The sequence below is a fragment of the Gorilla gorilla genome, chromosome 11 (assembly GCF_029281585.2).
Source record: "Gorilla gorilla gorilla isolate KB3781 chromosome 11, NHGRI_mGorGor1-v2.1_pri, whole genome shotgun sequence".
NCBI classification, from domain to species: domain Eukaryota; kingdom Metazoa; phylum Chordata; class Mammalia; order Primates; family Hominidae; genus Gorilla; species Gorilla gorilla.
Genome location: NC_073235.2, coordinates 141,592,033 through 141,614,907, shown reverse-complemented (window position 1 = coordinate 141,614,907; position 22,875 = coordinate 141,592,033). Strand labels below are relative to the sequence as shown.

General features: G+C 52.1%; 1 protein-coding gene and 1 pseudogene across 1 annotated transcript in view; one reads left to right on the top strand and one right to left on the bottom strand.

Annotated features, from left to right (window-relative positions):
• Window positions 1–295: 295 nt before the first annotated feature.
• On the top strand, window positions 296–19,329 carry LOC101144654 (uncharacterized; annotated as a pseudogene).
• TWIST2 (twist family bHLH transcription factor 2) overlaps window positions 15,942–22,875 on the bottom strand; it is a 63,081-nt gene continuing 56,147 nt past the window's right edge. The window contains exon 2 of the mRNA XM_031008684.3: window positions 15,942–16,633. The gene's annotated coding sequence lies outside the window, so the exon portion shown is untranslated. The remainder of the gene's footprint in view (window positions 16,634–22,875) is intronic.

Below are 22,875 nucleotides of genomic sequence, written 5' to 3'. Positions count from 1 at the left end.
TCTGAGAAGGTTTGCTGGGCCGTTCCCCCGCACTTTGGACTACAACAAAGGTGGGCGCCACTGAGGGGCCTGGGAAGTAGAGGCGCAAGAATCTGTGTCAAAGCATGTTTATTTTATTCAAAATCAATCATCAGATCCCGTACAAAATGTTTTCATGTAGATTATCTTACTCATTGTCACAAAAACCCACAAGAAAGGTAGAATTGAGGTTTCTAATCCCTATTTTATAGCTGAGGAAACTGAGACCCAAATTACATTTCCAACAGTGGCTTTCTGCTTCTTCCAGGAACACAGCATGACACGTGCTGTGAACCTCAGCTGTGAGACAACCGAAGGAGAGACAACATTCAGCAAAAACAGAACCCAAACCGTCCCCGTTTCTCTCAGCCCCAACTGCTCGACGGCTTGGAGTGCAGCAAATGTTTCAGCCACGCTCGAAGGGAAGGCTTTGCTCTGGAGTCAGCATGGAGAGCTCGCCTCGACTCCCCTCCATGCCGCTCCTCACCAGCACTGGCTGGGTTTGAATCTCAGCTCCCTGGCTCCTCGCTGTAAGCCCCGGAATGCAAACCCAAGGGCCAAACACCCCGAGGCTCTCAGGTCCCAGGCGCGGACACCTTCCTGGCCTTGGCTGTCACGGCCCAGATGGAAGCAAAGACAACTCCCCTCTCCACGGGTCGGCTGGTCCTCCTGCCCCGAGAGCAGGAGCCCAGCCACAGGCTCTGCACAGAGTTCTCCATCTACTTCTCCCAGGGCGGCTACGCAGAGGCCGTCTGCCTCTCGCTCTCTGGGTCCCACCTGCAGCCTGTCCCAGTGGATTCTGTAGGCTCCACAGTGATGCTGGGAAAAGACCCAAACACCCGGACAAAGCACGTGGACAGCTGCCAATGCCAAAATGGCAGGAAGCAAGGGAAAGGCAGCTGGCTCCGACCCTTTGCCAACCGTGTGCAACACTGCAGGCACCTAGAGCCAGCGAGGAGCTACCAAACTGGTTCCCATCTATGCTTGCAGCGGCAGGACAGGGGTGCGTGGCTGTGCCAAGTATCCTTCTGGGATGAGCCGATTCTCTTGTCCCAGGTCGGGCATGATGGAGAGGCCAGAAGGTGTGTTTGAATAGCAGGCACTGGGGGGTTTGCAAAGGGCTGTGATTTCCTGGGCCTCCCGTCTTAGGCAGGCTCTGGGTTCTCCTTGGTTCTTCCCTTGGAGCAGGGACCTGGCTTTGGATGGCCATGGATCTTTGCTGGTTTCTGCTGTTATCTTGCTGTGTGACCGAGGTCAAGTCCACACTCCCTTCCCAAGCTTGTTTCCTCTGCAGTAAAATTGCCATTTGGAACTGAACCCTTCAAGGGGAGGCGGCTGAAACAGTGGGGGTGATGCTGGGTGCTAAGCCCTACCCCTTCTCCTAAATACCTACTTCTCTCCTTTTTTTCCTTTTTTACCTATTAATGGGTTAGACAGCCAAAAACCCTCTCTGAAAGAGTGTCCTGGCCCAAGTCCACCTGGGGCACTGTTGTGAGCCTCAGTTTCTATGGATCTATGCCTGGAAAGCTTTTAGCAGAAAACGTTTTAGGTAGAAGACCAGGACCACGGAACAGGATCAGGACCCCAGAACAGGACCGAGACCATGAAACAGGAAGCAAGCTACATCCAGCACCCAGTTCAGAGAGAGGGCTGGGGACGCCGACACTCCACCTCCTTCCCAGCAAACTCGGAAGGCTCCAGGGCATCCCTGGAGCTGCTCTGGCAGAGAAGAATCAGTGTCCACGCGTGCAGCTCACGCTCGAGGAAGGGCAGGGGCGACGTCAGAGGCATGCTTTGCACAGCACACGCTTCTAGAATGGCTGGGATTTCAACCTTTAAAGTCTCAACTCCTTCTTCCTCCTCAGATCTTGGGATTTTGAAAGTGATTCCTAAATGCCTTTCGATCTCATTTTTGCCCAAGGAGATGGTCCTAATTTACTGCATTCCAATTGGAAACATTTTTGAGAGTAAAAATACCTGAAGACATGTTGGGCCTGGAGGTAGCAGACTCAAAATTAAAGCAGGGGCCCCTCCGTCCACCGCCCCCCAGATTGCATTAAACACAGCATGTTGGGGATCGGTGAGTTGCCATGGCCCTGCAAACAGACCTTTTGCCCTCTGAAATTTAGCCTGGATTTTGAAGCCCTGAGTTTAGTATATTTAGATGAGCTGACGGGCCCAGGGAGTCACTCAGAAAGGGTAGAGGTCCTTCAGAGCTGCGTTAGTTAGATACAAAGGGAGAGGGTCAAATTGCTAATTTCATCTGCCACTGAAAACTCCCAAACAGCAGAGAACTTCCCAGAAGACTTGTGAAGTTGGGAGTCTGCAGGTGGCGGGGGTGGAGTGGGGGGGGTGATGGCATTCTACCCCTAAGAGAGCATTTTGAAGTTGAAGCTCAACTTAAAATATTTGTGCCTATTTTTGAGACAGGGTCTTGCTCTGTCACCCAGGCTGGAGTGCAATGGCACCATCTCAGCTCACTGCAGCCTCGACCTCCCAGGCTTGAGCAATCCTCTCACCTCAGCCTCCTGAGTAGCTGGGACTACAGGCATGCACCACCACACTTGGCTAATGTGTGTATGTGTGTGTGTTTGTAGAAATGGGGTTTTGCCCTGTTGCCCAGGCTGGTCTCAAACTCCCGAACTCAAGCCACCTGCTCTCCTCGGCCTCCCAAAGTGCTGGGATTACAGATGTGCATCATCGTGCCCAGCCACATTATGCTTTTTAGAGGGACATCACCAATCAGACAGTGGCCTGGGCTGGACACAGCATCCCTGGAAGACAGCCCCTCTCTAGGGTGTCATCTGCCATTAGCCAAGGACCCTCTTGTCTCTCTAGCTCCAAGTCTCCACAGAGGATGTGCTCAAAGTGAGTGTGTGTGGCCTTGCCCCCTACTTCTCCTGCCCGCAGGTGGGGAGGGAAGCAGGTGGCAGGAGGAGGTGGCTGTCTGGGGTTGCCCTCCTCTGTACCTGTGCGTGATTTTACTCTATGCTGAGTGCCAGCAGGGAGGATGGGAAACAACATTTCTGTCTGGTTATCAAATGATCGCCATCATTGGCCTCATGGCATCACCACTGTCTTCATTGCTGGCACCTTCCCGTCCTCCCTCCAGCCAGGGAAGTCTGACCCAGGCACAGGTGACAGGAACTGTCACTCTGCCTTAGGGGTCTGCAATCTTGGGATGTCAAACAGGCCCCACGGTGCCTTGCACCCCTGGTCTCACACTCTGTATCATTTTCTGTACTGTTCATGTGGTTCTCAAGGCAGGCGTGGCCAGGGAGTGTGACAGCTTTGTATCCGTGTCTTGGAGCTGCTGCAAAGAGGCCCCGAGGGCCAGGGGCTCAGGCCACAGAAATGGATCTTGTCCCGGCAGTGGCGGCTGAAGCCCGAGATCACAGTGTGGGCGGGGCTGGGTCCTTCTCAGGCTGTGTGGGGGGTTCTGTCCCAGGCCTCTCTCCTGGGAGTGCAGGCACTGGCTCCGCCCATGTCCTTCACCTCCCCTTCCCTCTAATTGTGTCTGCCTCTGTCACCACATCTCCTCTTTATGAGGACATTGGCCCTATTGGATCAGTGCCCTCTCTAATGACCTCATTTTAAATCAGTGACCTCTGTGGAGACCCTCTCTCCAGATAAAGCCTCCTTCAGATAAAGCCTCTTGCGGATAAAGCCTAAAGCACTGGTGGTCAGGACTTCAACGTGTGAATTCCAGGAGGACACACTTCAGCCCATTACAGACCTGATGGCTTCTGCCAGACACCCAGCCGATCCCCATGGCTTATGGAGGAAGAAGACAAGTGGAGACGGGGAGGTGGTCGGGCAACCCATTCCACGGCCAGCAGCAACTGCGCCCGTGTCTGGGCACTTCCTGGGTGCTGTAAGCCCCCATGCATCATCAAGACGGAGGCCCAGGCAAGGGCAGGTGGGAGCTGAAACCTGTCTCAGGAGGTGGATATTTTTATCATTGGGTGTTTGTATTTTTCTTATTATAAGAGCCTTCGTCTTTTTCTTCTTGCGCGTCATTTATTGCTTGCTTTTATTCTTATCTGGTTGTTTTCTGTGTGGATTACAGATCCCCAAGCCACCTTCCCTTGGTCCCAGCCCAGATTGTGGCTCCCCTGTGTGCCTCCCAGGCCCCAGGATAGACGTCAATCGTGTCCCCTTGTGGGTGCCTTCAGCTTAGCACCTGCCTGTCCCTTCCAGGGGCCCCTCTAATACAGGACTTACATCTTCATGAAGACACTAACTGTACTAGTTCGTGTTCTCCAGAGGAGCAGGGCCACTCGAGGTGTGCACATCAGAAGAGAGCGATTTTAAGGAACTGGCTGACACTGGCAAGTTCAAACTCTGCAGGGTGGGCCGGCAGGCTGGAGACCTGGGAAGGAGCCCATGTCACAGTTCGAGGCCTAAGGCAGTCTGGGGGTGGAATTCCTTCTTGCTCAAGGCTGGTCAATCTCTTTGTTCTAGTCAGGCCTTCAACTGATTGGGTGAGGCCCACCCCCTTTGACGAGATCCACCTGCTTTACTCGAAGGCTAATCTCATCTAGAAACACCTTTACAGGTGCATCCAGAGTAATGTTTGACGAGCTATCTTAGCACCGTGGTCCAGCCAAGCTGACTATAGAATTAATCATCACACCGTCTAATGCCAAAATAATTCAAATCTTTTTTTAAGTGAAAACAAGTTTATTAAGAAAGTAAAGAATAAAAGAATAGCTACTCCATAGGCAGAGCAGCCCCAGTAATTCAAATCTTTACTGAAGTCCCAAGAGGCTTGTGGGAGGAAGGTATACTCCGAACGCACAGCAAAATCTTAACATTTCTCTCTCCATGGCCACTCTCCACATTGCTTGCTATGACTCCCCTGAAACTGCTCCCCTCACTCTCAGCCTTGAACCCAGAAATACCCCAGCCCCCAGCACTCCTGCACTTCCTTCCGCCTCTCACTTTGTTCCTGTCCTGTCCTTCCTTCTCCTCCGCAGATGACTCCCAGCCACTTCCAGTCCTCACCCTGTCCCAACTTCTCCACCTTTGTCTCTCCACCAGCCCTGAGGCCTCACCATGCAAGTCCAGGCACTGAGCCAGCAAAGGCAGAATCCACCGCCCCCAGGTAGGGAAGGGGAGCAGAGAGCACAGGGCACTCTTCCCTCAGAGAGCACAGGGCACTCTTCCCTCTGCACATTTCCTGGGCATCTCCACCCCATTGCTCGTGAAGCTTGGAGAACTGGTAGCTTACGGAGACAAGACTCCCCCAAGCCCCTCAAGACTGCAGGCCCAGCCCTCCCAGCTCCCCTTCAGATCAGGGAGGAGAGAGTCACAGTGTTTCTGCTTCTCCAGCACCACCGTCCAAGGTGGAGATGATGTCAACAAAGGGGATATTGAAGCAGATGGAGTGGTACAGATGGTGGGTCACTAAAACGCAGGTTGAAGGTACATGCTGCCACGGGCTAAGCCAAGAAGATGGGAAGGTGGGTCTGTCTGTTGGAATATAAATCCTTGGCCCCAGTGTTCCTGATGGAGAGTCCTCCAGTATGAATGCTTGCTGGGCATGCTCAGTTTGGGAGGAGTTAATCCAACAGGTCCTATTTCTTTCATAAGGACTGAGGCCACTGTGGGAGCATGGGCTGCCTAATGCCATCCCAGTTGATGCTAGATGAAAGGCTGGACCTGCTATGTAAATGTCTTATTTGACGCCTTTTCTATGATGCATGTCCTCCTGGAATGGGGCTCCTGGCTTTGTCAGTCCTGGAGACCCACAGGGATGTAGATTGTGCCTTTTGGAAAATGCTTCCAGTGACCCACATGTTACGTGCCTCTGTCCATATTTTCAACAAGCTTTTCAGAGCACAGTTTTAACGTCCATTAAGGAACTATCTCATTTGGCCAAGGGAGGCATACATGGGTGAGTACTCTAAGATAACACAATTTGAAGAGATCTGATATGAAACTGTCACACTGGGGTATGATCATTCTCACTGCAAGAGAAATACTTGATTAAAATGCATTGAAGACATATTTTAAATTAGACCCTCTCTCAGTGCATTTAAGACAGATCCACTTTACTTTCCAGGCTTTTCACATCAAGTCATGCCTGTGCCCACAGACAGGGGAGGAGGTGGCATGAGGCTCCGAGCTCTGGAGCCTTGGAAGTCAGGCAGGCCCCACTGGAATCACAGCCCCCTACTCCCAGGCAAGTCAGCTCACCTCTCCAGAACTCTGTGTGCTTCTCTGTGAATTGGGGATAAAAAAGAGAGTCCCTGTTACTTGCTTTTTTATGGGCTTAGTCCTCTCTGTCCAACGAGTGTGTGAGAAAGCAAAGGTGACTGTGGCATAGACACCGGCCGCTTACTGCATCGTCCCCATTCAGACATCCCTGCCCCTGACTCCTCCCATCTTCTCAAGCACGCCTAAGGAGTCAGTCTCTCCTGACCGATGGATCCAACAACACAGCTGCGACTGAGCACCAGGGGGACATGGCGCTGGGAAATTGTCCTGGCAGACAAGACTGAACCCTAGAAGGGCCCCATGGGAAAACTGATAAAGCCTGAAATGTGTGTGCAGACATGGGCCTCTTTATTACCACACAACGACCATTAAAATCTCTCTGCCATGGTGTAATTATTTTCCATAAATTACTGGGGTACTGGTGGTATCTGGTTACACGAGTACGTTCTTTAGTGGTGATTTGTGAGATCTTGGTGCACCCATCACCTGAGCAGCATACACTGTACCATATTTGTAGTCTTCTAATCCCTCGCTGCCCCCACTCTTCCCCCAAATCCCCAAAGTCCATCGTATTGTTCTTATGCCTTTGAGTCCTCATAGCTTAGCCCCCACATATCAGTGAGAACATACTGTGTTTGGTTTTTCCATTCCTGAGTTACTTCACTTAGAATAATAGTCTCCAATCTCACCCAGGTCACTGCAAATGCTATTGATTCATTCCTTTTTATTGCTGCATAGTATTCCATCATATATATATATGTATATATATGTGTATATATATATGTATATATATGTGTATATATATGTATATATATGTGTATATATATATGTATATATATGTGTATATATATATGTATATATATGTGTATATATATATGTATATATATGTGTATATATATATGTATATATATGTGTATATATATATGTATATATATGTGTATATATGTATATATATGTGTATATATGTATATATGTGTATATATATGTATATATGTGTATATATATGTATATATATGTGTATATATATGTATATATGTATATATATGTGTATATATATGTATATATATGTGTATATTTATGTATATATGTGTGTATATATGTATATATGTGTATATATATGTATATATATGTGTGTATATATGTATATATATGTGTGTATATATATGTATATATATGTGTATATATATGTATATATATGTGTATATATATGTATATATATGTGTATATATATGTATATATATGTATATATGTGTATATATATGTATATATATGTGTATATATATATGTATATATATGTGTATATATATATGTATATATATGTGTATATATATATGTATATATATGTGTGTATATATATGTATATATATGTGTATATATATGTATCAGAGTTTTTTATCCACTCGTTGATTGACAGGCATTTGGGTTGACTCCACGATTTTGCAATTGTGAATTGTGCTGCTATAAACATGCATGTGTAAGTATTTTTTTCGTATAATGACTTCTTTTCCTCTGGCTAGATATGGTAGTGGGATTGCTGGATCAAATGGTAGTTCTACTTTTAGTTCTTTAAGGAATCTCCACACTGTTGTCCATAGTGGTTGTATGAGTTTACATTCCCACCAGCAGCGTAGAAGTGTTCCCTCTTCACTATGGTGTAATTTTTAAGCTTAAGCTTTTAATCTCAGATGAATCTATCTATCTATCTATCTATCTATCTATCTATCTACCAACCTACCTGTTATCTGTCTACCTATTATCTATCTATCCTAAAATACTAACAAGCTTAAAATGGAAAATAGTTCTTTTCTCCCTCCCTTTCACATCCCAGAGCCCGAGCATTGGGAGGGCTCTTTCAGCGTTTTTATCCATTTCTTCTGGTATTTATCTCCACATTTTAAAATAACATGCTTAGGCTGTGGGGGGCGGGTGGCTCACGCCTGTAATCCCAGTACTTTGGGAGGCCAAGGCGGGCGGATCACCTGAGATCAGGAGTTCAAGACCTGCCTGGCCAACATGGCAAAACCCTGTCTCTACTTAAAAATACAAAAAACTAGCCAGACGTTGGCGGGTGCCTGTAATCCCAGCTACTTTGGAGGCTGAGGCAGGAGAATCTCTTGAACCCGGGAGGCGGAGGCTACAGTAAGCCCAGATTGCACCATTGCAGTCCAGCCTGGGTGACAAAGCGAGACTCCATCTCAAATAATAATAATAATAATAAACATGCTTGGAACGTTCTTTATGAATTCTTCAGTTCTAGACATGATCTTCTGTCTTTCTACACCAGGAGCTGAGGACTCAGCTCTTTAACATCCACCTTCCCACCTGTTTCTGGTCCTCGTGTGCCTCTCAAAATTAAGTCTTAATTAATAGTTGAATCTGTTTTACTGTTTCCGTAGTTATAGCTGTGTGATACAACCACAGTTCACAAAACGAAATCACATACTGCACTGTAATCCCACTTCTTTCCTTTTCAAACTTTTCGTTTTTCTTAAAGTTAATCATTGTTTGTTTCCTGTTTTTCTATCTTTTTTTGGTGCGTGTGTGGCTTTTTATGAACTTTTCACTAATTCAGCCCCAAACTTTGCTTAAAAAAAAAAAAAAGCCACACAAAACACCGGGGGTCTCTCCGCGCCATTGCTTTCCTTGCAGACATTTCTTTGGTGACGCACCCAACACTGGGCTGGTTTGCCCAAGGCCACTCTGGAACCCTGCTTGGGATGTTGCTGTCTAGGTGTGATCGTTTGCTCCCCAGATCTGCTGTTTTTGCCCTAGTTTTGGGGGAGCTTGTGGAGCCAGGCCAGCGGGGAGGGGAGCTGACCTTCTCCCATCTGCCCCGGAGATCCCTGCTCTGTGCCCACCTGCTGCGTCTGTGGGCTCCCTCCCCTCTGGTTGGGGGTCAGTGGGGGCCTGTGGAAGGGGACCGGTGGGTGGGAGGAGAGCAAGCCAGAGTTTCTTCCCTGGCTCTGTCCTTCTCTGTCATGCACAGCCCTCAGGAGCCTCCACAGAGTGTCCTGGGCTCCAGCGACCACGCCTCCCCAGTGGCAGCTCACCACCTGCTGCCACCCTGGCTGTGAGCACCCCACACTCTGCCGCACTTCGCACATAGCTCTGGCCAAACTTCCCTCAAACCATGGAATCTGGGCGTGGGCCTGGTGTCCTGCCAGGCCCTGGTGGGGAGGCCTGGGGCTGCTGCTGATGTCTTTACTCTGCACTCACAACTGACAGGGCACCTGGGTCCACACACCGGGGGTGGAAGGCATCACCCCACTGTCCCAGCACTGCGGTGGGGCCATCCAATGTGGTTCCAATGGACAAGGCTTTGCTGAGGCCAGGGGGCCTGGCTTCTCCCCACTCCTGTTTCCACAGTGGGGTCTCCCATAGCCTGTCTCCCCCCATGGCTCTCTCTGTTCCAGCGTGGAGCAGTGATGTCCCTGGAGATTCAGAAAGAATCACGGGGTTCCTGCAGCCCACCCCACCTTCCTTCTAGTCCCAGAGCCTGGGTGGGTGGGCAAGGCGGCGGGCTTGGGTACCCCAGGGCAGGCCCACTGGGTTGCCACAGGTGGTCTTGACCTTGGCTGAGCCTCCACTGATTGTAAAGGTGACACTTAGCCCTCTCCCGCCTCTCTGTTGTTTTATTTTTCCAAATTGCCCAGAACTTGGGCAGGGGAGAGGGACGATAACTACTAGCCCCCTCGATCATCCTAGAACTGGCGCTTCGACATCAGCACCGCGTGTGCCACTCCTGCAGTGCTTCTTTCCCTCCCTCCTCCTTCTTTCTTTCCCTCCCTCCTCCTTCTTTCTTTCCCTCCCTCCTCCTTCTTTCCTTCTCGGTGTAGGACATTCCCGTGGCCCTTTCAACCCGGAAACGCATGTCTCTCAGCTCTGAATCCTGCTTTTCTCTGTTCTGTCTTTCTGGGACTCCTCATTGGACTTCCTGGATTCGTGCTCAAATCTTTTTGTTTTGTTTTGTTTTGTTTTGTTTTGTTTTTCTTCTTCTCTTTGTCTTTTTGCCCTGCTGCGTATGATTTCTCTCATTTCATCTTCCAAAACTGCTACTAAAGTTTCCATTCAAGAAATGGTTTTCCTAATTCACAGGAGATCACTGGAATTCTCAGTTCTCCTTTTCGCCGGTGGCTGTATCTCGGCGGTACGGGAGCTTCCGGTCGCTGTATCTCGGAGGTACGGGAGCTTCTCTCCGGCGGCATCTCTGACGTGCTTCTCCCCCTTCCTCTGTGCTTCTTCTGTGTGTTTGTTCTGGCCTGTCTGTCCCGGGTGTCCATTTATAATGGAAGCTGAGAGGGGTTCTCCAGCCTCCTGCCTGGAGAGGCAAGGCTGGGCTTCCAGCAGCTGGCATTGAGCAGGGGAGATGTGGGGAGCCTCCTAGAGTCACCCCGAATCCTCCATTCCCACCTGCTCCACACGGCTGTGCTGGGGTTCAGACCCTTCCTGGACCCCACCAGCTGGCAGGAGTGGGGGAGAGTGGTCATCAACTCTGAGCTAGGAAAAGGGTCTCCCCATGTCTCTTGCAGATCATCAGCCGGTCCTGCAGCTTTAGCCCCATGCTGTACCTCAGAATTAGAGGTTTTGTCACCTGCCAATCCCCAGTCCTTCTGGGACCAGCCTGCTGGTCCAGCTTCCCCGACTCAGGCCTCCCTGCTGCATTTCCTCTTTCGAGGTTCAGCCGAGGGGCTGCCCACCCTTCCCCACTCATCTTCCACGAGCCTCCCAAAGTCTCCTGTCTGCAGGCTGCCCCTGTCCCTCTCTCCTGCGCATTCACAGGTCATTCCTTCTTTGATGTCACTTTCGGGGGCTGTATTTGTTCCTTGTGGCTGCTGCACCAAACAACCACAAACTGATAGCTTCAGAAGTGGATTCTCCCAGAGTTCTGGGGGCAGAAATTTGAATCAAGGTGTGGGCGGGGCTGGTTCCTTCTGGAGGCTCGGAGGGAGTGCCTGTTCCAGGCTGCTCTCCAGCGTTCCTTGGCTTGTGGACACGTTACTCCCATCCCTGCCTCTATCATCTCCCAGTGTTCTCTGAAATCTCCCACTGCCCTTCTCTTGTAAGGCCGTCCTTGATTTAGGGGCCACCCCAAATCCAGATGGTCTCATCTCCAGATCCTTAACTTAATTACATCTGCAAAGACTTTTCCCAAGTAGAGTCCATTCACAGGTTCCAGGGGTTTAGATGTAAACATATCTTTTGGAGGATTTCCGGGGGAAACACTGATAATCATGCATGTGTAACCGGTCACACCTAAACACGCATCCTGCAATGCAGAGCTGCCGGACAGCTTCCTGCCCTCCCTGCTCCCTCCCACGCTTCATCCCTAGACCCCCGGAACCCGGGCATGGCCTGGTCATCCTTCTTGGCCAATGAACCCCAGCACCTCTCCCATCCCTCTCTCCTCCTCCAGCTCCCACTCATGTCCTCCCCACTTTCTTTCGGCAGTCGGGCCTGTTTCCTGGGTCACTGAGTCAGCGAGTGATGCGACCTGCTGGAAATATGTGTGGAGGATGGGCGAGTCCACTCAGCCTTGGATGGGGTGGCAGGAAAAAGGCAGCCCCGAGCCCAGCCCAGGTCAGGATGAGAGTCTTTATTCAGGAGGACAGAACTGGCAGTCGGCAGCAAGCAGACCCAGAAGTAGATATTGGGGGCTTCATCTCAGGGAGACTGGGGCTTGGAGGGGGAAAGTCAAGTCCACCGGGGTGCAAACCGGTGTGGCCATGAGCAGGCAAAGGGCGTGGCTGTTTCTAAAGAGCCCTGACACTCCCAGGCGGCTGTCGGGCTCCTTGAGGGAAAGGACACTTTGAGTCTTCCTAAGGGCTGGGGGTCAGAACGGACCTCTGCACTACAGTTTATGAGGTGCCCACATTCAATCCCATAAGGGCTGTCATCACTGTACTCTCTGGGCCTTCACTTGCTCTGGCCTTTGCAGCTCAGGTGGCTCCGGTCCTGTGTGGGCAGTGAGGCGGTGCTCCGTGGATGGAGGGTTAGACCTGTCTTACCCCAAGCCAAAGGGCTTAAGAGGGAGACAGTGTGTGGATGACCCCACCTACAGAGAAGCAGGATGCAGGGACGGTACACAGGAGCAGGCCACATGCCCCGTACTCTTCCTCTGCATGCGGTGACTGCTCTGAGTGCCCTCTTTCAGATGGTCCTGGCCCCAGACGACGTGGCATCTTAGCCTGTGGGTTGAAGGCATCTGTGGGGCAGATTGCCTCTGTACACGTTGGCCCCTACGTGTGGCAGCCTGCAGGCATACCCATGCCACACACAGTGAGGTGTTCGACGAGCCTCCGATGGCACCGTTTCTGTAACTGACAGCCATTTTCATGGCCCTGCAGGTGCAGGATAACACTGCTGCACCTGGCCTCTGTAGCCACGTGGAATATACTGCCTCTCCCCAGGACCCACCCTGCCCACCCAGGCCTCACTCTTCCAGACAGCCCATCCCCACTCTGCCTTACCCAGAGGCCGTCTGGTCTCCTGTGAGGGCCCCCACCTCCTCTTCTGGGGTGCTCAGGGCTGCCAGCAACCCTCCAAACTATGTCACTCAGAGCCACACAGCATCCTGCAGATGGCACTGGGGCTGCAGGGAGACGGCTGAGCAGGGGCTGAGTTCCCATTGCCTCTTTGCTGCCGCGTGACTCCCGGCTCCCATGGGGCCTGTGTTCCATCGGCTACAACCTGGAAGTCCCACCTCTGTCTGCAGTCGCTTTCAAAATCAAAGAGTGAGACTTTTCCATCGAGACCTGTTGGTCTTGGCCACTGCACAGGCCCAAGGCTGCGGACCTGCAGAGGAGCCCCCGCCCCCAGCATGTCTCGCCCTGCGGGGAAATTCAGACTCAAGGCCCCCATCTGCCGGGCCAGCGGCCCTCCCTCAAGGACGGTCTGCGATGCCAGGGCCTGGCTGGGTGCAGGGGTCCCGGCAGCGCTGCTGCCCCCTCCAGGTCCCCTCACCCCACATGTCTGCACCCAGGCTCCTCAGGCTGACCTGGTCACCTGACAGCTGGGGACTCCATCGGGCTGCCTTTGAACACAGGTGGAAGTGAGATGGGTTTGGGGTAGGTTTCCCTTTAGACAGCCCCTGGGGCTCTGAACAGTCTCCTGTTCTGCGGACTCACCAGTCATCTGACCCTGAAAACATGTGCACACCAGCTCACACAGGTCTGTTCTCAGGGCCGTGACTGCAGAGGGCTCTGGCTGACCCCAGAGAAGCTGTGAGACCCCAGAGCAGGAGCCAGCACAGGGAAGTGGCCCCACGACATGCCTGGGGAGGAGGAGCCAGCAGCAGGTTATGGGAGAGCAGGTACCTGCGTCCACAGTCCATAGACATGCATCGCACACATGCAAATACACGCGTGCCAGCGTGTGTATGGAACCATAGACACACACACGCGTGTTCCGGAAGCCAGCATCTTTCGGCACCTCTTCCAGGAATTTGTGTGCGGGAGTGAAAACAGGAAGTGAGCCCGTATTCACAGCCGCGTATTTCCACGTAGCTTAAGGTGTTGGTGACCCGCTCCTTGGATGCCCAGAGTTGGAGACAAAAGCCCCAGGAGAGACCCCAGGAGAGGCCAGGGCTGGGGGAGGAGGACACCCTGATATGGCCACCAGAGTGTGCAGCAGGTGGGCTGGGAAGAGGCAGCAGGCAGTGATGCCCGGAGAGGCGGCCGCCGCAGGGAGGCCCTGGGATGACCCCCTTGGCTGGGTCACTGCTCTGAGGTCCCCACTGAACTCCATCCCTGACCTCCCACGTGGGGCCAGGGTGCCCCCTCATTTGCACGGGGCCCTCTCATTCCTTACCCCCTCTGCCTTGGGCTTCGGTGTGAACACTCACAGGGCTGGGTCCCCCACAGAGGTGACAAGGGGCTATTGCTCAGCAGGAAACCAGGCTCAGGGCACCGGGCAGAGGAATAATGAAGTTTTCAACTTGGAAACCAAGAAAGAGGCTCCTCTGGCCCCACTGTCCATCAGCTTTGCATTACATGACTTGGGATTATTTCTATTTGAATCACGTCAGGAGGGAGGGCACCGTGGCCTTCATAGTCTTCCTGGCCTCCACGGGCCTCAGCAGAGCATGCCAGACAGTACTGGGGAGGGCAGGGCCTTTCGCTGCTGGGACCACAGCTGCCCCATTCTATCTCCCCAGAGTCTCGTGTGTGCACATGTGTGCATGTGTATGCTAGTTGTATGTGCATACATTCATGTGACCTGGGTATGTGTGCGTGTGTTTGAAGTGTGCCAAGTGTGTGCACACGCATTGTGTGTGTGGTGTGTGTGCCTGCATGTGTGTGTGTGGTGTGTGCATGTGTGTGTGGTGTGTGCATGTGTGTGTGGTGTGTGCGTGCATGTGTGTGTGTGGTGTGTGCATGTATGTGGTGTGTGCATGTATGTGGTGTGTGTGTGCATGTGTGTGATGTGTGTATGTGTGTGTGTGGTGTGTGTGCATGCATGTGTGTGTGGTGTGTGCATGTGTGTGTGTGGTGTGTGTGCATGCATGTGTGTGGCATGTGCATGTGCGATCTGGGCATGTGTGTGTGTCTGTGTGCTTGTTGCATGCAGTGGATTCTGGCGCTTGTGCTTCAGGGATCTGTGACCTAGACAGGTGCTCAAGACCCCTCCCAGTGATGCCAGCCCCAGCGGAAGCCAGTGCTGCATCAAGGTCACCAACAGGAGCCAGATGGAAGCTGAGGCCATGCTGGTGTTTCCAGAGCTCCTGTCCTTGCCGTGGTGGACCTGGGGACAGGGTGGGAGTGGGAAATGAGGCTCACAAGCCACCACCATCCTGCCAGAGACCCCTACTTCCAGAACCTCTGTCTAGGAGCTGGGTGGGCTCTGTGTGTCCACCGCTTGGTGGGCAGCTCCACCCAGCAGACCCCGGTACCAGATGTCCCCCAGGAGACATGCGTTTGGTGGCTCAGGGTAGTGACCTGGTGACTCTCAGTCTCCAGAGCTGGAAGCCTCCACCCTGGGGTCCACAAGCAACACCCAGCCCCCAGTGCTCATGGGTGCTGGCATGGTAAGGAGGTAGCGGGCAGGGCATAGAGCCCTTGCCCTCATGCAGAGGTGCCCGCCTGCACCAGACCCAGGCTGACTCTCCTTGATGGCAGATCATGGTCCTTCTGGGATTTCTGGGCAGGATGCCAACCTAACCTGCACACCCAGGTGCTCCATTCTTAGCCAGCTGCCTGGTGAGCTCATGGTCAACATGGCATGGATGCATGTGGAGCAGACGGTGACTCGTTCGGAGAAGCAGGGAGGTGGTGGCACAAATGAATGCCATGCTTGGGAGAGCAGGGAATACCATCCAGGGTGAGCAGCAGGAAAGGCTGGCCCGGACTTTGGACAGCAGGGGTGGCGCACAGAATGGGCACGCTTCTGTATCAAGAGCGGGGCGTGGGTGTGACAGCAATGGTCTCTTGTGCTGAGGCTGCTGGGGAGCAGCAGAGGACTAGGCACTGGGAAAGGGCTGAGGCCCCCTCTGCTCTCCCAGGCCTCAGTCTGTTCACACTGGCAACCATGTTAGAGTTGGTAGTTTCTAGAAATTTCTACAAACATGCACAGCATAAAATGTCTCACATCCTCTCTCGTGCCTTTTAAAGCGAAGTAATAGTGATTCTTGCAACCTGTTCTGACTCTCTCAGGCAGAGCCCTGAGCTGCAAAGTAGAGATGAGAACAGAGATGGGGAGACCATGGCTGCGCGGACGTCTTTATTTTTCCTGGGTGGGGAGCAGGATACACAGCCACACTGCAGTCACTTAGCTTGTAAAAATATCTCAATAAATAAAACAAACAAGCAACATATACACTGAACAGAGAATATTTTTTTAAAATGGCTAGCCAAGCAATCACGGAGAAAGGAAAAGAATAGCGGCATGAAAGTAAGAATTCCAGGCTGACTTGAAACAATCATGCAGAGGCTCGGGGGAGGGGAAGGAACTCGGGGGTCGTCTTCTGAGAGCCTTGGTCCAGTTTCAACAGAATTGTACAAGAATGCATTTCTGTTTTATTAAAAAAATAGACATTAAAAAAGGCACTTAGAGGGAAATACAAATTCAAAATCCAAATCCTCATAAATGTGTTCCTGAATCTAGACATTTTCAGAAAGAATAAACCTCCCCCCAAACATAAGACCCAGAAGAAAAATCCAAACAGAGACAAGATGACCATGACAATGTCACCAGCAAGAGGGCTGGGAGTGCCCTTCCTATGTGGGGACCGTCCTGGGGGAGGACGGGAGCCCGGGTCTTCTGTCCGATGTCACTGCTGTCCCTTCTCTCGACGCTGGTGGAGGGCAGAGGTGGGGGCCTCCTGAGGTTGTTCAGGTTTCAGAAGTTACAGACTCGAATGCATCCCAATTCCACTTGCGCCGCCGACGCGACGGACAGCCTGGAAGATACGGAAGGGGGACCGTGAGCTACGGCCGCCTCGCTGGGCTGTCTGCAGGATCGTCCTGAGACTGTCCCAAGGCTGGGTGGGACAAGACACGGGGCAGGCCCTGAGCGACCTCGCTCTGTTCTACTCATGTTCCTCCCAAAAGACACTGGACAGGTGACTGCTACGGGGCCAGCCCAGGCTTCCGCAACCCCCGCCCCCTGGCCAGGCCAAGCCCTTTCCCTCCCCCGAGTGCCCTTTCCTGCCCCCGAGTGCCCTTTCTCACACTCACCACCCCGGGGCCTCTCCCTGGCCCGTGCTCAGCGCAGCCATGAATGCTGTCTGGCTGTGGGTGAGCCCCTCAGAACAGGCTGCCTGGGGACAAGAGATGCTCGGCACGTTGGCCCCATGCAGCCCCGAGGGAGCTGTGGGGTTTCGGGCAGCAGAGGGCTGGGTTTCAGCGAGGAGGACGCAGAGAAATGGGTCAGCCGCCGGGGGGAGCTGTCAACGGCGGATTCTTGCTTTAAAATGTGTGCTTTCGAAACAATTGCAGACTCACAGGAAGTTGCAAAAACAACACAGAGATGTCCCATGTGCCTTTCACCCAGTTTCCACACATACCACACCCATGAACACACCCCACCCCCACATACACACACAAACACCACACATACCACACACTACACACACCCCACACTACATACACACCACATACACATACGACACCCACAAACACACCACACCCCCACATACACACACACACACCACACAAACATACCACACACTACACACACCCCACACTACATACACACCACATACACATACCACACCCACAAACACACCACACCCCCACATACACACACACACCACACAAACATACCACACACTACACACACCCCACACTGTATATACACACCACATACAAATACCACACACACAAACACACCACACTGCCACATACACACACAAACACACTACATACACCACACACCACACAAACACACCACACCCCTCCCACACACAAACACATCACACACACCACACACCACACAAACATACCGCACACTACACACGCATCCCACTGTCCATACACACCTCATACACAAACACATACCACACACAAACACACCACATCCCCACATACACACACACACACACTGCACACCACAAACACACTGCATACTACACACACCCCACACACTGCACAAACATACCACATACATATCCACACAGACAACATACCATATGGTATATTATATACCACATTATATGCCACACATATGGTGGTGTCACCACATCACACCCAGGCATCTGGCACCAGTATGGACCAAGAGCTTATTCACATGTCACTCGTGTGGGTGTGTGTGGTGTGGGGTATGTATATGTGGTATATAATGTGTAGTGTACATGGTATGTGGTGTGTGTGTGTGTGTGTGTATGTGGTATGTTTGTGTGGTGTGTGGTGTGTGCAGTGTGTGGTATGTTTGTGTGGTGTGTGGTGTGTGCAGTGTGTGGTATGTTTGTGTGGTGTGTGGTGTGTGCAGTGTGTGGTATGTTTGTGTGGTGTGTGGTGCATGTGGTTTGTGTTTGTGTGTATGTGGGGGTGTGGTGTGTTTGTGTGTGTGGTATGTGTGTGTATGTGGTGTCTATGTACAGTGTGAAGTGTGTGTGTAGTGTGTGGTATGTATGGTGCATGGTGTATGTGGTGTGTGTTTGTGTGGGGGATTGTGGTATTTTGTGTGTGGGGGGTATATGTGTACAGTGTGGCGTGTGTATATGTGTGTGTGGTGTGGGGTATGTATATGTGGTATATAGTGGGTAGTGTGTACGGTATGGTATCTATGTGTATGTGTATGTGGTATGTCTGTGTGTGTGTGGTATGTTTGTATGGTGTGTGGTGTATGTGGTGTGAGTTTGTGTGTGTATGTGGGGGTGTGGTGTGTTTGTGTGGTATGTGTTTGTGTATGTGGTGCATATGTACAATGTGGGGTGTGTGTGTGTAGAGTGTGGTATGTTTGTGTGCCGTGTGATGTGTGTTTGTGTGTGGTGTAGGTGGTGTGTGTTTGTAAGTGGGGGGTGTAGTGTGTTTGTGTGGTGTGTGTGTATGTGGTGTGTATGTACAGTGTGGGGGGTGTGTGTGTAGTGTGTGGTATATTTGTGTGGCGCGTGGTGTGTGTTTATGTGTGTACGTGGGTATGTGGAGTGTTTGTGTGTTTTTGTGTGTGTATTGTGTGCGTTTGTGTGTGTCTGTGTGTATTGTGTGCTTTTGTGTGTGTGTTTGTGTGTGAGTGGTGTATGTGTACTTCCTGCAGTTTCATCATGCATGTTGTTTCTTGCACCCCCACTGTGATCAAGACACACAATTCTTCCAGCCCCACAAGGTCCCCTCATGCCACACAAGTGACTTCTAAGCGCACCTGTGGGCCAATCAAACTGCGGGTGTGCCAGGCTTGCTGCAGCTCAGGGGCTGCAACCAGCTGTCCCGGGAGCGCCCTGGGGAAAGAACCCGCTCAGGCGCTACCCAGAGCCTCGTTCCCACCTGCAGGGGGAGGAGACACAGGCAGGAGGAAAGTCCAGGTCCTCCAGGAAGCCGGGGTGAGGACCCCAATCCCGCGCCTCCCTCTGTGCCTGCCAAGCTCAAAGAGAAGGTGCTGAGAGGTGGCCGGGGCCGGCGTCTGAGACCCAGGGTGCACAGGGATGTGGTGTCATAAGCCCAAGGTCTTGGGGCACCTCAGTGGGTCCCACAGGGCAGGGGACACGCCACTGGCATCAGCACCTGGTCGGGAGTATGGCGAACACAGGTGGGCCCCGCGCCGCGCCTCAGGACCGCTTCTGCCACACACCCAGGCCAGCCTGCAGCAGCCCCCAGGCTGTGTTGCGGTCCTGCCAGGAGACCTGAGCTCTAGCAGGGATCGCTGAAGACTGGCCCTGAGACCTGGGACCTTTACTGCTCACCACAGGGCTTGGCCGTGTAAGTGCTCACTCCCACACCTCTTGCACAAACATGAGAATAGCCAGTTGACCTGCAGAGCTCGCGGGAGGTGAGTGTTCAGCGAGAATTATTGGAGATCTCCCCTGAGCCAAGGGGCAAACCAGCGCGACGAGACCCTCCTCCCGCAGAGGGGCTGAGCGTGGTGGGAGGGGTGGGTGTCAGCCCAGAAGCAGGCATGGGCTCCCCAAGGCGGCCGCCAGGAGAGGGGTCACCGTGAGGATTCTGCCACAGGGAAGGAGGTCCAGGGAGGCCCCAGGCACTGGGGGGAGGATGTGGAAGCTGGAGGGACGGGTGACATGGTGCTCGGTGACTTCCCGTGTGTGTGTCTGTGAGTGTGCCCACTAGTGTGAGAATGTGAGTGCGAGTATGAAAGAATGTCCAGAGTGTGAGTGTGTGTCCATGTGCAAGTTGTGTAAATTGTGTGAGCGTGTGCATCGTGTAAGTTGGCCCGTGTGTGTGCCAGTGTGCATGCGTGTGTCTGTGTGAGCATGTGCATCCCTGAGTGGGTGTGTGTGTCCCTGTGGGAGTGTCAGTATGCATGTGTATGTCTGTGTGTGTGTGCATCCGTGTGCGTGTGTTTTCCCGTGGAAGTGCTAGTGTGCATGTTTGTAAGTGTGTACATCCACGTGAGTGGGTCCATGTGTCAGTGTGTGTGTGGAAGCATGTACATCCTCCTGAGTGGGTCTGTGTGTCCCTGTGGGAGTGTCAGTATGCATGTTTTTGTGTGGGTGTGTGCATCTGTGTGCATGGGTCCGTGTGTGTCCCTGTGGGCGTGTGTGTCTGATGTTGCACAGCAGTGTGCAGGGGGGACGTGTGGTTCCGCTCCTTCACCCCCAGCCCTCTCCCAACCCCCAGCCCCAGGCTTCACCCCAGCAGCCTACATCCTCAGAGACCTCCAGGAACCTCTGTTGAACCAAGGCAACGGTCTGAAAAAGCCAAGACATATTTTCCCTGAAACCCATGCATAGGAAAACCACACACACACACACACACACACGTACACACACTTTTTTCAAAGTTCAGAGCACTCCAAATATTTAAGCCTTTTTTAAGTGGTCCTGGGCAGAAAGTCAAAGGCTGCTCTCTCTTGGAGAATGTGGTTGTAATTAGATAATTAATAAGGGGGGTGTAGAGAAAGCTAAATGGAAGCCTTCCTCAGTGGGAGGAAATAATTACCACAGCTTTTGATATATGAGCTGAACCAACCCTCCAAGGGGAAATACCGTATCACCCATGAAAAGCCAAAAATGACAGGGGCCGTCCCCTGGCCAGTGGTGGGTTTCAGGGTTTGCTTCACATGCCCAAGGGGACCCAGGCTCAGGCAGAACCGGGCGGCAGGTTCATTAGTCTTCTTGACCGAGAGCCTCCGGGCCTGGCCCCCTTGATGTCACCCTGACCCCAGCCATGTCTGCTGACATGGGCCGTGTTCTCTGCAACAAATGTAAAACATCTGGGGCTGGGGAGTGCCTCCTGCATACACAGGCCACCTGGAACTGTGTGCATGCGTGCTGCGTGCAGTTACCTCCCTGTATCTGCCTGCCTGGCCCAGGAGTCGGGGGATGGGTGGAGCTGCAAAGCTGTGGCTGAACCAAGAGAGTGCCTCAGTTGTCTCTTCCACACCAGACCGGGGCCCTAATGAGCAGGTGAGAGGCCCCATTCAACTCTATATCCCCAAGGCCTAACAAAGGGACAGAAGCATTACGGAAAAGGCTAGGAGAGGCAGGGTGGGCCAAGGGAAAGGGGTTTCACTCTAAGACCATTTATCCATCTCCTCACCTGCCCACCCATCCAGCCACCCACCTACCTACTTCTTCCTTCCTTCCTTTCTTTTATTGCTTTCTTTTTCTTTCTCTCTTCCTTCCTTCCTTCCATCCATCCATTTCTTCATTGATCTATTCATTGATCTACCACCCGTCCTTCATTCCCTCCACCCACCCATTCATCTATCCATCCTTCCTTCCTTTTATCCATTTATCCTTTCACCAATTCATTCATTTTTCCCTCCCTTCCTTCCGCTTCCTTCCCCCTTCCTCCCTTCTTTCTTTCCTCCCTTTCTTCCTTCCATTCCTGCGACATAATTGAGCATCTATCATGTGCCAAGAATGCTGCTAGTTGTTGAAAAAGCTGAGATGGATCAGAGAAATCTAGCAGGGCAGAAGCATGTTTGTAAGCAACTAGAACACAGGGAAGACACGGATCACTTTTTAGAGTGCAGGTAGACTCTACAACAGAAAGGGAAGGGCAAAGTACCATGGACACCGTTGGACAGTCAGAACCAGCATGGCAGGGAAGAAGGGTGGGTGGGGGGTGAGCACACATGTGAAATCTCCTCTAGTCAGACACACACACACACGAACACGCACACAGACACACACACACCCATCCCACACATACCCCACATCACACACACGCCACATCACACACACCTCACATTAGACACACACCTCACATCACACACACACTACCTCAAATATACATCACACACCCATCACACACCCCACATCACACACATACCCCACATCACACACACACTACCTCAAACATACCTCACATCACACACACTACATCACACACACACCGCAAACATACCTCATATCACACACCCCACATCACACACCCATCACAAGCACACACACCTCAAACATACCTCACACACCCCACATCACACACACACACCTCAAACATACCTCACATCACACACCCATCACACACACACTACCTCAAACACACCTCACATCACGCACATACCCCACATCACACACACCCCACATCACACACATACATCACACACCTCACATCACACGCACCCCCCACATCACACACACCCCACATCACACACAATACATCACACACATACCTCACATCACACACACCCCACATCACACAATCACACACACACCTCACATCACAAACACCTTACATCACACACTCACTCCACATCACACACGCCCCATATCACACACACACTACATCACACACACCTCACATTAGACACACACCCCACATCACACACACACTACATCACACACACCTCACATTAGACACATACCCCACATCACACACACCCCACATCACACACACACTACATCACACACTACATCACACACACCTCACATCACACACATCACACACACACCTCACATCCCACAACCCACACGCACACCTCACATTAGACACACCCCACATCACACACACACTACATCACACACAACCTCAAACATACCTCACGTCACACACACTATATCACATATCCGACATCACACAC